Raw genomic sequence first — 15,377 nt, 5'->3', positions numbered from 1 at the left:
GCTTCATGCAGATGGTGGAAGAGAGAGTCAACCTAGCTGATGCCTGTGTGACTCTGGAACAGAAGCAAAAGTTGAAACAAGTTTTCTTGGATTTCCAAGATCTCTTTGCGGTAGACTCATATGACTGTGGTCGCACCGACATCTACACAACAACAATTCCCACGGACCCTGGAATGACTCCAGTGTTTGTGAAGCAATATCGCTTGCCTCTCGCATCCACGGAGTCCCTTACTGAAATAATTAAGAACCTTGTGTCCCGGGGAATAATCCGTCCAGTACACAGCACCTTCAATAATCCGGTGCTGGGAATATTGAAGCAAAAACGGCCAGTGGAGACTCTGTGCCGACCTTAGGAAGCTCAGCAAATGGGTCCATACTTCCCAATGGCCTCTGCCCTACATTGACCAAGGGCTGGCCTAGAATCAGGGGTCATAGGTATTCACTGCAATAGACCTGACCAATGGATACTGGACCGTGCCTGTCAGTAGGGAGGACCAATACAAACTGGCTTTTACCTTTGGGGGCCAGCAGTACACATGGACCCGGACTCCCTTTGGATACCTCAACTCCGGCAATGAATTCAACATTTTCCTACATAAGGCCATGCCCGACCTGGGTGCGAGGGGTAACCTGGCTTATGTAGATGATGTCCTCATCAAAATTTCATCTGTGGAGGAACACATAGCGGAGATCCGTTATATTCTGACACAGTTGAGGGCCGCCGGAGCAAAACTTTCCTTTCAGAAAGCACAGTGGTGTAGAACCCGTGTTAATTTCTTGGGGCACGAGATTACTCCTCAGGGTCTCTGTCCCCAAGAAAAGAAAGTGGAAGCACTTCAGAAACTGAAAGACCCCACAACTCTGCGGGAACTAAGGAGCCTCCTTGGACTGACTAATTACAGCAGAAAGTTCATTGAAGGCTACGCAGAGATCACTAGGCCCCTGATTCATCTCTTGAAGGGGGGGTCAAGTGGGAATGGGGTCCAGAACAATCCGAGGCAGTAAGACAACTCAAGAGAAGCCTCTCACAAGCGCCTTGCCTAGCTTACACTGTCAGAAACAAGGAGTTCTTCTTGGAGACAGGGTTTTCTAATACGTGCTTGACGGCAGTATTATACCAAAAGCATGACAAGGTCAATAAAGTAATCTCCTATGCGAGCAAAACTTTATCCTCTGTGGAGGAAAAATTCAACGATTGTGAAAAGGCACTCCTGGCAACGGTGTGGGCATTGAAGAATTACCGCCCGTTCATCCAGGGGGAACACATCATAGTGGAGACTCCACACCAGCCTCTGCAATATCTCCAAAGTGACAGAATCCGGGCCGGAAATGTGAGTAATTCCTGAATTACTTCCTGGATTCTGTCAATGCAAGGCTTTCCTGTGGAGGTCAGATATGGCCAAAACAAGAAGAGTCCCCTCGCGCAAGGTCTGGCTGACTTGCATGATTGTGCCAGAGAAAACTGTCTCGAGGACGAAAGTCTAAAAATAAAGGACAACATGGAGGCATACCTTAATTCCCCACACAAAGTCTTTGAAGAAGACAAGTGTGAGGGAATGCCCACTGTCTATGTGGATGGATGCTCTTACCATGTTGACAACAACGGGGAGAAAGAACTGGTGGCCGGCGTAGGGAATGCATGGGTGAAGGAGTTTCCAGAACCCTCCGCTGGGTACAAAATTGGTCCCCAAAGTAGTTAGGTGGCAGAATTGATGGCTGTGCATCAAGCCGTCCTCACTGCTGTCCAACATCAACTCCACGAACTGGTCATAATCACAGATTCGGATTATGTACGGAACGGGTTCGTGGAGCACCTGGTTAATTGGAAAACCAGAGGCATGTTATGCGCTAATAACAAACCCCTGAAACATGGGAAGTTAATCCAAAACATTGATGATCTGGTCACGTCGAATGGTATGACCATCTACTGGAAAAAGATCAAGGGTCATTCCAAAGTAGAGGGACCAGACAAAACTGGAAATGACTTAGCTGATCAGCTGGCCAAAACTGGGGCCATCCAAGGGGATCTAATAGAGATTGAGTCGCTGTTGGGGGAAATCCAGGTCACTGCTATCACTAGGTCCCAGACAAATGCTTACAATCATCTTTCAACTGCACAATGGAGTAAGGAGACCCCTGATGCTGATTTAATTACGGCTCAAAAGGGGGATCCAATAATTGGTAAGTTTTACCAACACATTGAGGACCCTGAGAACTTTCCCCTGACGGATACCGATTACATTTGGAAAGAGGACCTAAATGTGTTGATGAAACATCCAAAAAGGTTCCGAATCCAAGACGGTTTGTTGGTAAGGAAATCCCAAGCTGGCCATGATCAGTGGGTGGTCCCTACCTCATTCTGAAGCCTGATGTTAAGTCACGCCCATGATGCGGCCACCGCCGGTCATAGGGGGTTTCACACAACACTGGAAATCTTAGGAGAGGTTGCATACTGGCCACACATGGGGCAGGACCTCGACCAATACTTGAAGGGGTGTCTTGTGTGTGCACAATTTCAGCCATCATCCCTCACACATCGTGCGCCTCTCCAAAAGTGGGGGATGACACTGCCATGATCAGATTTGCAAATCGACTTTGTAGGCCCTGTAATTCGCTCATCTAGAGGAAACAAGTACATGTTGACCGTTACATGCTTGTTTACCAAGTGGGTGGAATGTCTCTCGGCCCCAAACTGCAAGGCAGAAACAGCAGCTGCCCTGATGATTAACCAAATCTTTTCCCGTTTTGGTCTACCTCAAAGGATTGAGTCAGACAGGGGTAGCCACTTCACCAGTGAAGTAATGACAAAGATGTCGGAGATACTGGGGGTCAAAAGGAAGCTACATATTGCTTACAGGCCAGCTTCTTCTGGAGCAGTAGAGAGATACAACTGAACCATTGTGAGCATCTTAAAAAAGTTTGTGGGAGATTCTGGGCCAAGTTGGGATATCCGACTACCTCTGGTCCTAATGGCCATCAGATCTACCCCTTCATCTGCAACTAAAATGTCACCATTTCAGTTGATGACTGGACGCAAAATGGTGCTTCCCCAGCATTTGCTCTACAGAACCCAAGACCAAACGTTGATAAATGCCTCCACAACTCATGAGTATGTGAAGAATTTAAGGAAACACCTCCAACATGCTTTTGCCTATGCTCAGCGGAATCTAGAAAGATCAGCTGATAGCATGAAGACCACCTACGACCTGAAAACCACCAGGAAAGTATACGAGGTGGGGGACCGGGTCTATCTATACAATTTCCAAAGAAACCAGGCCAAACAGCGAAAACTTTTGCCTACGTGGAAGGGACCGTTTGAAATTATAGACAAAATCTCCCCTGTAGCCTATAAGATCCACATCCCCAAAGGTAGTCTGCCGGAAGGGGAAGACAAGTGGGTCCATATTAATGAGCTAAAGTGTTGCCATCCCAGGCACACTCTGCAACAACTGGAGGAGTCCTCTGCAATACCAGAGGGGACCGCTCCAGATTAATTCAGTTCCCATCCTAAAATATCCCACATATAGTCCCAGGCGGGGGGTTTGTCAAGGGTTTTGACCCATGTCGAATTATTGGACTGGATAGATGTGGGGATGAGCTGTCACCGCCCATCATTCTATCCCAAAACAAAACTAAATTGATAGACTGGGTAGATGTGGGGATGAGCTGTCGCCGCCCATCATTCTATCCCAAAACAAAACTAAATCAATAGACTAGCAGGGCCTGTTAGATCAAAAAAGCGCCGTGAAATCACCTCTGTTTCTCTGAAGTGCAAGCTCAAAATGTCCATTTCAAACATTGCAAGATAGCTAATACAGGAGACCTTTGTTCAAAAATCAGTTTTTATTGATGTCAAAAAGTTGCTGAAATCATGGGCACAAGACCACTCTCAAGATTCAACCTCTTGTGGGGTGTTCCACAGCACCACTCTACGGTAAGGATGCCCATCAAAACAATAGCAAAATTCTCCTGTCAAATTCAAGACAACTCCTAAAAAAATAGGTGCAATACCGACAATTTCCACAAACCGGCTCTAGTGGTCTAAACTCTGACAGGGAAACTGTATTTAGGAGTTGCAAGAGGGGCAGGGACTTCAAAGCCTGTTGGTTAATTAAAAATCTTAGCCACCTGCTCTTCCCAGAGGCCAAGAGGCTGGGAAACCTTAACACCCCCAGAGGCCCACACCAGGAGGCAGTATATCACATGGCCCTTCTGAGTGAGAGGGAGGGGGTTTCCCCTTCAGCCTGGAGGAGAGAGACAATAGCCCCTTACGGTTGAATGGGGTATGTTAATTTTGAGTGTGGACTGTAAACAGAGAGCTGCCTGTGAGCAGAGACATGTGATCCCTGACCCACCCAGCTTCAAGGGGCGGGCCAGACTTGAGTGTGGATTCCTATTGCAGCAAATATATATTTTATAGAAAAATGTATAACTTATTGTAACCAAATGACAGGAATGTACAACTTTGAGTTTCTTAGTATGAAAAATGCCCTCACGATTTGAGTCCAAACTCCAATTTCTACGGTGTTCTAGGACCGAACCCCGCTATTTATCAATATTCCAGACACTGTGTTCATGCTAGAGACATGGAAATTTACTGGGACATGTGTAGAATGGGGGTGTACATTTGTGTAATTTTTGATGAAAATCCAATATTGCAAAACCAGTCAAAAAGCGCAAAATGTTGTCATTTTTGAATTCAAGCCCCCAGGAACATCAGAGTTGTAACAGAGACTACCTTATGTGACATATAATGTGTACATGTAATTTCAACAAATTGTGTATCTGGGAAATAGTTATTTGGATCAGAAATAGATTTGTGTGCACATTGACAAGGGGAGTGTCTTTCTGCAAGCCATAAAGATGACACACAACCCAGCTCCCCAATGAAGGGAGAGGGGAGAACTGGGCCAATGACAAGTTGAGAGGGGCAGGCTCAGTTATGCTACGCACACACCCACTTTCTAAACACATAAAAGGAGACAGTGCAGGACGGGTGGGGACATTCAATTCCATTTCCTTGCGGAGCACGCTGACCGACGACTTCACATCCAGAGATCCAGCACTTAGACTTCCAAGCAAGACAGAGACCAGAACTTAGAACTCTGGTTTCAGAACTTAAAGCAAAGGCCTAAACCACAAGCTGAGTTCTCTTCAGCAGGCCTCAAAACCAACCAAACTATTCAACAGCCGGGCTAGCTGTTTCAATTCTTTGCCAAGAACTTTTGCCTGAACCAGAGATCCAGACCGCTGTGCAGTGCCGCTAGCAGACCCAGACCAGATTGCTGTGAAGTGCTGTGCGCAGAACCAGTCCAAGTGTCGAGAGGACCGCAGCCAATCCTGACCGATCCATGACGAAGTCGCATTCCTGTCCAAAATATAGTGTGAGTACCCAGCTAGGACTGTGCCAGAACTAATCTCTTAGTTTAAAATAATCAAATTCAGACTATTTTGACCTAATTAGAACTGCCTCCTAGAAATTGTGTCATTCTGTTATTCTAAAGCTTCCAAAACTGTCATCTGTCATTCTGAGCTTGACTTTTTCTTTTGAGAATCTACCTTCACAAAATCATCTGGATCTCTTGAACCGTTTCAACGAACCTAGAACTGACTTCCTACTCCTTATACTTTTTCCGCAATCGCGATTTACGCACTCGCAAAAATTACCACGATTTGCAATTTGGCCTGATTTCTTCACCTGTAAAAAGATAGCTGCTTTTGCTTGAACTGCTAAAATTTGTTTGCAACCTAATAACCATCCCTGAATCATTGTTAGGGCTGACCTGAACTGATTTAAAGTGTCTACCACTCACCCTGAACCTTCTACAGGGAATTAAAATCAATTTTAGCATCATTTCACTTCATTGCCACCACATTCAAAGCATTTTGGGCCTGTGTTTTAAAATCATACCTGTTTTTCTCTAAGCTTGCTAGGGGGAAACTGCATTTCGTATTGCATGTTTGTTGGGATTCTTGAAGGCTGTGTGCTCTCCTTCCATTTCTTACATTGCATATGGGGGGGGGGAGGGTGAATTGCCAGAGAAAAAGTGATTATATTATCTTTTGCTAAAATCATATCAAGTTATTTCTGTACTGCATTTCATTCCTCATTGCTTTTCCCTTGAAACCATAAAAGTATTTTCGCTGCCTTATCCATCCTATACCAACTCCTCATTGATTGTAAAGAAGTGTGCTAGTGTCAGATTACCCATTGTTGATCAACATTATATTCATAAGCGTGATATCAATTATTAATTTATTATAAAAGTGTGATATATATATATACTGCTTAATTTTTCAAATAAAACCTTTTAATTTGCGAAACAAACCTACTTCTTGGCTCAGTGGGGTCAGGGGGATTCTAAGAGAGGGGTGTAATATAAGGGTTGTCATCCAGAGTACATGAACTGGACATAAAAATATATCAATAAGGGTTTCCATCAGCATCCCAGACTAGGCATTGACTTAGCTGTAGTGTTGAATTGAATACGCTTACAGGGTAAAGCGCTATAAAAATTTCATAAATACAAATACAAATACACTGGGGAGGCCAGAATTCAATTGAATAAATCATCCAAATCACGTTCCAAACCGCAGTGAAAAGTCACTCTGGGTGCATGCATATGTATAAGTAAATTGCACCAAGATGATGAACAACCCTAGAAATGTACAGGGTAGTTTGAATATGACGTTCCGTCTACTTTTCCAGGAGCAGAATGGGTGCACATTTTATTTATTTTACTGTTCATAAAGCGCTGCTCACCCAAAGGTCTCAGAGCACTGAACATACAATCCATAGAATACTACAACACAGTAAAACAAACAAAATAAATTAAAACAGACGGGCATCCAAAAGGCAGCATCAGCCCCCCAAATCAAATTAAATAAATTCTCTCAAAGAGAGCACAACATAACAACTCAGATTATCAGTTATGTGCCATTCTTAAATTGGATGCTGGTGAAATTTTCTTCAATTTATATCGACTTAACAATCCTGGCAGATTGCTCTGGCCACAGCCGATAACAATACAGTCAGTATTACTCTTTCTACACCAATCTGGGGTATGGATTCTCTGGTGTAATCTCAGGTCTTGCAGCCTGATGCAGCTAGGGCCTACTCTCACCTGCAGCCAGGATAAACCCTTGTTTCTTAATGCCTCTCTAGTCTCTATCCTCTCCAGGTTATCCACATTAGTTAGAATAATGTTCCTGTGGGCCATAATTAGCGCTTGTTGATGTATATTAGGAATCTCTGACATTGCCCCATGAGGAGAAGAGCCTGAACTGTGTATTGGGCCACTGAATCCATGGACTTTTGCAGAGAGTGCATACCAGCACATGGGGAATCAACAGGTCCAGACACTGATACAGCACCAGAAGCTAAGCAAATCAGATTGTTTAGGTATACAGTGATTTCATTACAGCCAGTTACCTTGAAACTAATTTCAATGTAATCTCTTTGAATAGCTATATCAACCTGGTTAACAGATACCTGAGTTTTATGTAGGTCAAAATGGCAATGAATATCACACCTTTTGGCAGGGGCCTGCATTAAAACCGTTTTGAAGGAATCCACCCATCGGTGGAAGTCAATACTATTTTTGCATTGATTAAGATCAAAAATGATCTTCTCCTTGATGGATTGCCAGCTCGTAACACAGGTACAACCAACATCCACTCCCTTACCATCCAGATGGACCCGTGAGAGGGCCTCTGTAATGACGTTCTCCATACACTTCAAGGCTGACTGCATCGCATTAGATACAGCCAAAGATAGCTTATCATAATTTCCAGATTGGCTTTCAGCTGGTAATTCCCCTATCGGACCAGAATGATCATTTCTACAAACCCCTTCTTCCATGACCAACTCTAATCTTGTCATTGGGATGGCCAGTATAGAGTCATTATCCTCCACAATTAGATCCATTCCTCAATGTAAATCTTTATTTATTTTTTAAATCTATTTGCTCCCGGTAAACATGCTGGGATGCTAATGGCAAGAACAACAAAAACTCTGGGTGTAGGCATTTCTGGGTCTGTACCTGGGCCACAGGGTATATTACCTGACCCTGCAATGCCCCAGCCTCCCATCAGGGTTTATTACTTAATTATGAAATGTACGATGATCAAGAAAAAGATTATAGGCCATCACAGTCCATAAAGGAACAAGCACTGCTAATGGAAAATAGAGATTCTGAGGAGAATTACACCACAGTGATAGAGGCTGCAGTATTATGGTACACTTTACCACCACCGGTGTATACCCTCTTTTAGAAACATCCTTCCTGTTGTACATCAGAAGGTGGCATCCAGAACACCGTCAGCAACACCAACCCCAGGGCCTTTGCACTCCCCAGGAGCTGAGACTGTTTGTTACTAGAATAGTGTGCCGAGGAAAGGTAGCATCCAACTTAAGTATGACATCTATATGGTCCTATATGTGGCAGCACCATGCACAGGCACGGAATCTGTAGTGAATCCCTCTCCATACCCTCAGACAAGCAGCATACTTCCTCTAGTCCACACAATGGCCACCTGAAAACACTACAGGAGTGTTTGTGCTTGGGAATAGGACACCAAAGCACTAACCCCTTTGGCCCTGCCGTGCATAGTTGTGATCCCCTGTTGTAACAGGCCAGTGCTGTGTGAGCATTTTAGCATTGTCAAAAAAATCACAAGTCACATGAAAGACTGTGTCTGCTTGTGATACTCTAGCTGTATTGATGGCAATAGACATCTTTTCCTACTCTCGTGGAAGATCTTGAGTTCTGGCAGCGTATGGCTACAGTGGTTCGGGTACTACAGCAGTCCATGGTGCAAAAGATCTTGGGCATGTGGACCAGTGGTCAGGGCATTGACTACATGGCTGTCACATCACACTGGGTGGCCTATTCTTCCTCTAACACCCAAGAGAGCTCCCAGAGTAATTCAAGTGGGGATAAGGTGTATTCAATTCAGAACCAGAAACATTGTGAAATAAAGGTTTTCACAGGAGAAGCCATCGGGAAGGTGACATTTGTGAGAAGGCAGCAGATGCGGAGGCGGAGTGACTATTGCCTTGGGTTTGTGTTTGTGTTTGTTGTAGCAGACAATGGATGAAATGTCTTTGCTGCCTAACAAAATGGAAAGACAAACCATATGCCCCGATTTTTGCATATCCTTCACGTGATGTATTAGCAATGTTGAGCATGCAAATTAAATTGTCCCTGTACCCCAGAAGATCAGCTCCCATTTCAGCTGGGCTACACACAAAAATAAATGCTCTGCGCCAACTGCCGTTGCAATGCAACTTTCTACTGCACAATCCGAAGATCTCAATCGCCGAAATGTATTGTGCAAATATCGGTCAGGCTATCTGAGCAGTGCAATACCATCACAGATTACTGCAACACTCACAGCAGAGCTGTAGATGATGCATTGTTAACACTGTGTCAGAGGAAGCTGCTGTCTAATTTGTGCTTTGCGCAACAGCTTTTTGGGAGGTCAACAACTGCCACATTACAGAAACTTTGCACCGGTGCAAGTGCAAAGTTTGCACGGTATTAGCAGTAGGGCAAGGTTTGCCCTATTTTTAAAAACACTGGGACACATTAACAAACCATTGCACCTCGATAAGTGCAGTTCGGCATCTTGCTCCAAGTCTGTTAGCCATTACAATGCAAGCCTGGGAAGTGTAATCTCTCTGGTGTACCTACTTAAACTCAACCTGACCAAGAATTCATGGATAGAGGATGCTGATCTCGCACAGGTGTTAGGGACCTGCTTTCTACTTTGTGTAGTGATTCCTAGGTAGTCGGATTTAAATGTAAGACTAGGTACCAGCAGTGTTTCTTTAAGGACCCACACTTCAAATTAAAAGTGGATACTTTGGTTCTGCAATTCATGGATGAAGAGGACTTTCAACAATCACCCCAAGTAAGATGCACTGAGCCAATATGCAAGGATGCTTTGATAAAGAGTATAGACAGCAGGAAGAAGGCCAACTACCCCATATTTTGCAAAGTACACCTGGAATGTTTAGATCAGGATTGATGGTATTGACAGCCAGTCATCACTGACACCTGTTGAAATCATGCTGAGCAGTGTGCATGCAGCCTTTGGGAGGAGACCTTGTAGGGCACCCTGCTCAGTGACTTAGGCATCTTGGACATAGATGGTCGCAACAGTCACAGACAGCTGACCATCATCCACACATATGCTTGATGCCTTTCTACTGAACGCTTCACCTCTTGGAAGGGATGATAACCCATTACATTGCTGGTACAGCAAGCAGTTAATTTGGCCAGCAAAACTCGTGTGAGTTGCTGCTGAATCGCTAAGCTGCGCCCCCCCTTATCCGTGAGCAGACTGGGAGTGTTTGGGGGTGGGGGTGGAGCTATTGTCTTCAATCGCAGGAGAAGCTTGCCATGGTTAATGATTGACATATATAGAAATGAAAAGTCAATTCATTGTAAAAGATTATGGAATGACATCTACCCAAAGCCAACACCAGCTTCAAAGAAGACAATCATTTGTTGATGGCCACGTGTCAGAGAGAGAAAAATGGAGCTGAATTATTTCATAGTGTGTGTGGTAGGGAAATGGATAGCTGATGTAGTTATTGAGCATTTGAGTCCATGACCAGTTGCGATCATACACATGCCATTGCCTGTTTTGCAAGTAATGTTTTGTAATCCTTGTCTTGCCTCATGATGATTTCAACACTTGTCAAAACGTCTCATGTTCTGGAGCTATTCCTTAAGGTGTTCAGTTGGTTTTACAGGTTGCTGACCTGCATTGAAGTACTCAGGGTCTGCCACAGGGAGTAGCCACCTTTAAGGTTTTCAAATTGTATTCAGAGGCCATATACACCCATTAACGTTTCACAGAGCATAGCCACCCACCAAAGTTGTCATATTCTCCCACGTTTTTCAGGGTTTATTTTTGAGTACAGTGCCACTGCATATGATCACATTATTGCTTTAATGTGGCACACATATAGCCAGTCATATGTCGCCAGTGTAACATATGGATATGCAAATGGAGGCAGACCGCAGATTTAAAAGCACACCAGAATATTTTTTTTCTCTTATTTAAAATGCCTCATTTACAGGAGACCACATTAGCTGTCTAATTGAATGACTTAATTAACAGATAATAACACCGATACTAACTCAATAACATTATAATGTGCTCTCCATGTGGAAAAAGAGGCTCTGAGAGTCATTTTTGAAAGGTGCATTTAGATTTTTTTTTCCTTGCTCTCTCTGTTCATTGTCTTTGCAGGAAGCAAAATCTGCATGCCAGGAAATTAGTTTAGATACAGTTGCTAACTGTAAAAGCGAGCTATTGTTGAAAGAAGGTTGATACGGTCTCTTGAAATTGATTGGTAGCACGTAAGAATGGGGGATGCAACATAGGTTTGCTGGACAAGGTTTGACAGAACTGGGTTCAGATCACTTTTGATGAGCTGCTGTGAGGAGTTTGTTTTGGCTGGGCTGCTGATCTTCAGAGACTGGGCATTTCTGGTCTCACTTGGCACCGGCTTGAAAACTGCATGTTTTCGCTGTGCCCTTCAAACTGCGAGTTTGCGAGGACAACTCTGGGTCATTCCTCCGAGGTGGCAAGCCAAGGGAGTTCACGTGTAGGAGAGCTACAAATAGCTGGTAATTATACAAAGTGAATTGAGGGTTTGCCGCACGGATCAAATGTTTCTCAGGCAGGCAGAATAGCAATAGGGAATCCCTGTGTTTAACTGCCACGTTATAATGTTGCAAAGTAAATGCTGTTTCATTGATGTAATTTTTTTCTCTTCTTGTTACAAATAATGTGAAGTGAATTTTGTTGTATTATTGCATCTGTTTCTCTTCTGTTTATTTCAGAGAAGAATGTCTAACAAGAAGGGTAATGTATTATTTTGAAATTAAATTGTTATAACACACAGTCGGTGTAGAGTGTTTTTGCTTTTGTCTTTTTCTTTGGTGCATCCAAAATAATATCTTACGAGAAGGGGAAGAATTGTAAGTAATACATGTGTCATGTTTCCCATACAGATGGAGTAATATCATTAGTAATTATAAATAGTTGTGTGCGTGATTCCACTCAGTGTGTGTGTGGTTTCTGAGTGGAATATAATACAATAGTTCTTGCTGGGCGTACATGAATCAGCAAAAAGAGGGCTATGGAAACATAATTCACTAATGTAAATAAATTAGTGATAATACCACAGGTTATTGAGAATGCTACGTGTGAAAATTGTGGTATTTCTGAATGTAGGTCCGAGGCCTCTAGAGATCACACAAACAGTCTAAGCAAAAGGAAGGGGTTTTGTATGTTGGGCCACAAATAAAATAGAAAAATTATGCTCACCAAAATACCACCAACAAAATGTATACCACTAAATGATTCTGTGTACTGAAATAAGGAATGGTCCCTGAAAGGAAATAAGCCCAAACCCAATCTAAATGCAAGGAGTAGTCATTGCCAAATTACCATTATTCTTGGCGGCAAGAAAATACCACCAGGCCCCAAATCTACACAAAATACCATACATGTTTATGGTACGTTGCAGGCCGGGAAAGTGATCATAGAGCACCTACTGGGTGTGGCAAGTGTGTCTCACACTGCCATCTGTACATCAGAGGGAACCCATTTCATAATAGCAGTGTGTCACTAAAAACGAATTTCAGAATGTCTCAAATGGAAGCCACATTCTCAGAACTAGTGCAATACGTAGAGGCAAAGTTATATGCACATGGGACATGGTCATCGAACAGTGCCACAGAATGGCACAAACGCATTCATGGTGAAGTGCAGAAAGAAAAACTAGACAATATTTTTGCAGAAGGCAGCATAATTCAGGTCTGCCTTCTGAGATTATTAAATGCAGCTGATAAACATGCAGAGAAAGATTGTCTGATACGGCTAAGCGCCAAGACCTGGTTTAATTTGAATAGGTCCCTGCAAATGCAAGAAAATCATGCCAAAATCCGACCTAGATGGGGCTATTAAAAAGGTGGAAATGCTGCATAGAGGATCACTTAGAAGCAGTCCATGACATATTTAAAGCCCTCTAGATACCTAAGGAACAATACAGACAGTATTCATTTAACTTTAGATGCTCCCACGGCCAGTATCATAAGGGGATTGAATGAGCAGCAGAATATGACATGGGCAGAGTTTGAAAAAGAAATTAGGCGTCGTTTTTCTCCCTTCCAGTCATTGCAGGAGGCAAAGAAAGTTGCTTCCACAATTACTGCTGGGCCTAATACATCCCCTCGCCAGTTTTTACAAGACTTAAAAAGAGCATTCTCTCGCTTTGATGTATCTTTTGACCCCAATTCTAATGAATTTAAAACTGCCTACTTCTATGGGCTACAGAAAGCCATTATATCACAATTGGTCCGTGAATTTGATTGTGATGTCAAAAGAGAAATTATATCGTGCCTCCTATCGCAATAAATATATGTATATTGGCCTATGCCAAGCTGCTCACAAGTCGCTCGCAAAGGAATCCATGTTGCAAGGTCCTGACCAGGCAGATTTGCCGAAATCAACATACACGAGGTAAGATTAGTTAGGTAAGATTCTTTGAAATCCGATCGGACCTCCTTAGGTTTGTTCAGCTGAGTCATGACCCGACTCTTAATTCAACCTTGATAATTTGAATTTGGCGCATTGTATCTGCAGACACAATTATTGACCAGGTAACACCAATAATTTGATATGCCTGGGAAATTGTCTACCTGCTTCAGGGCGTTGTTCCGCAGCGATAGACAATCTTTGGAATTTAGCCGTCCCGCACCACAGGAGGGGTCGCCGGCATGCACTATGTACTGTAAGCATGGCATTGGAAGTATAGTATTTAATGACATTTGGCACAGACAAACCAGACATGCCTCTGAACTTCAGTGGCCAATCAATGGCAGTTTTGAGATCCCTCGTATTGAGTATTTAGAGTCAATCCTATTAAAGAAAAAGGCTAGACCTGCAGCGTTTGATGTTTTGCAGAATTGGAAAAAAGAAGCGTTGCAACAACTTAAAAGTAGGGAAAAACATGCACGCCGTCATAAGACGAACGCCGAAAAAGCATTATTGTATGACCAAGATAAACATTCTGAATCGACTAGGAATATGGATAGGGCTTTCTCACTTGGAATTCAAAAAATATATCCTTCCAAAGACCTCCATGCGTCCGATGAATTTATAGATAAATTGCTAAATGAAGGAAGGCCTAGTGCCTCTGCGCCACCTCCGTATGTTCCTCTCCCTGCTGCTTGGCCTCTTCCTCCTGTTATTCCTGCTCTACCTGCTGTTGTTCCCATTGTTCCTGCTCCTCCTAATGTTCCCCTTCCTCCGGCTCCTCCACCTCTTCTTATCGCACCAGTTACAGTACCTCCATTGAATTTGCCTGCTCCCTCTCTTCCAAGTGGTCCTGAGCCGCTTGTAGTCGATCGAGGTGCAGGGTCAAAGGTTGTCACTCGCAATACTGTACCACCAGAGAAGAAACGTGATTTGATTGCATGGGCTAAGCATTGTATGGAGAAGGATGATCAAGCTAATGTTTTTGCCACACTTTGTAATATGAATAATTTTCCTGAGAAAAATGTTTTTATTGAAGGTTTAGGGATTCATTTATGTGTAATGTGGGGAAAATTAAATAATACAGATCTCCCGCAAGGGTTAAGGGATCTAAATACTTTAGCGTTTTCTAGAGACACTGTGGAGAAAGTAAATGAGCATGTCGAGAGGTTATTTGGGTATAGAAAGGTGTTAGAAAAGTTGCAGAATGAGGATGACGAGGAGGAAAGTATTTATGTACAGAAACGGTTCCTTCCTTGTCGTAAATCGATATCTGAGGAAGCACAAATTTGTACTATGGATGCACTTAGATGGATTTCGGCTAGGTCGATAACTCCAGTTGAAGTATATGACACATATAGTCAGTATACGCCAGAAATGCAGAGGAAAGTGATACAGGTAATGATAGAGTACCTACGGGATGATTGTGTAAAAAGAAATATTAGTTGTCCCACAGAGTTATTGAGTATTTACAAGAGAGCTTTTTCACTTGACACTTCTTCGACTGCTTTAGCGCTCGATTTAGCTCTGTTGCTTAGTAAGCGTTCAGAGCCACCTACTTCTCAGTTGCCTATGAGAGAGGTTCCTTCGACATTTGTCTCAAAGGTTAGCCGATGCTGCACAAAATATAGTCGCTGTGAACATCCCTGCACATTATGTATCGCAGTTTGTTCACGTCCCGTTCTCAAGACAGGAAGTGAATACTATTAGACAATCTATTCCTGATATTAGGAAAAATATGACAGGATTCTATAAAGAAATAGAGTCCGTCTTGCAATCCTCAGTGTTTACCTTAGGTGATATTGATTTGTTATTCC

Source organism: Ambystoma mexicanum, chromosome 4q, assembly GCF_040938575.1.
Source record: "Ambystoma mexicanum isolate Mex_15411 chromosome 4q, UKY_AmexF1_1, whole genome shotgun sequence".
NCBI lineage: Eukaryota > Metazoa > Chordata > Amphibia > Caudata > Ambystomatidae > Ambystoma > Ambystoma mexicanum.
Note: the sequence above shows the minus strand (reverse complement) of the source record.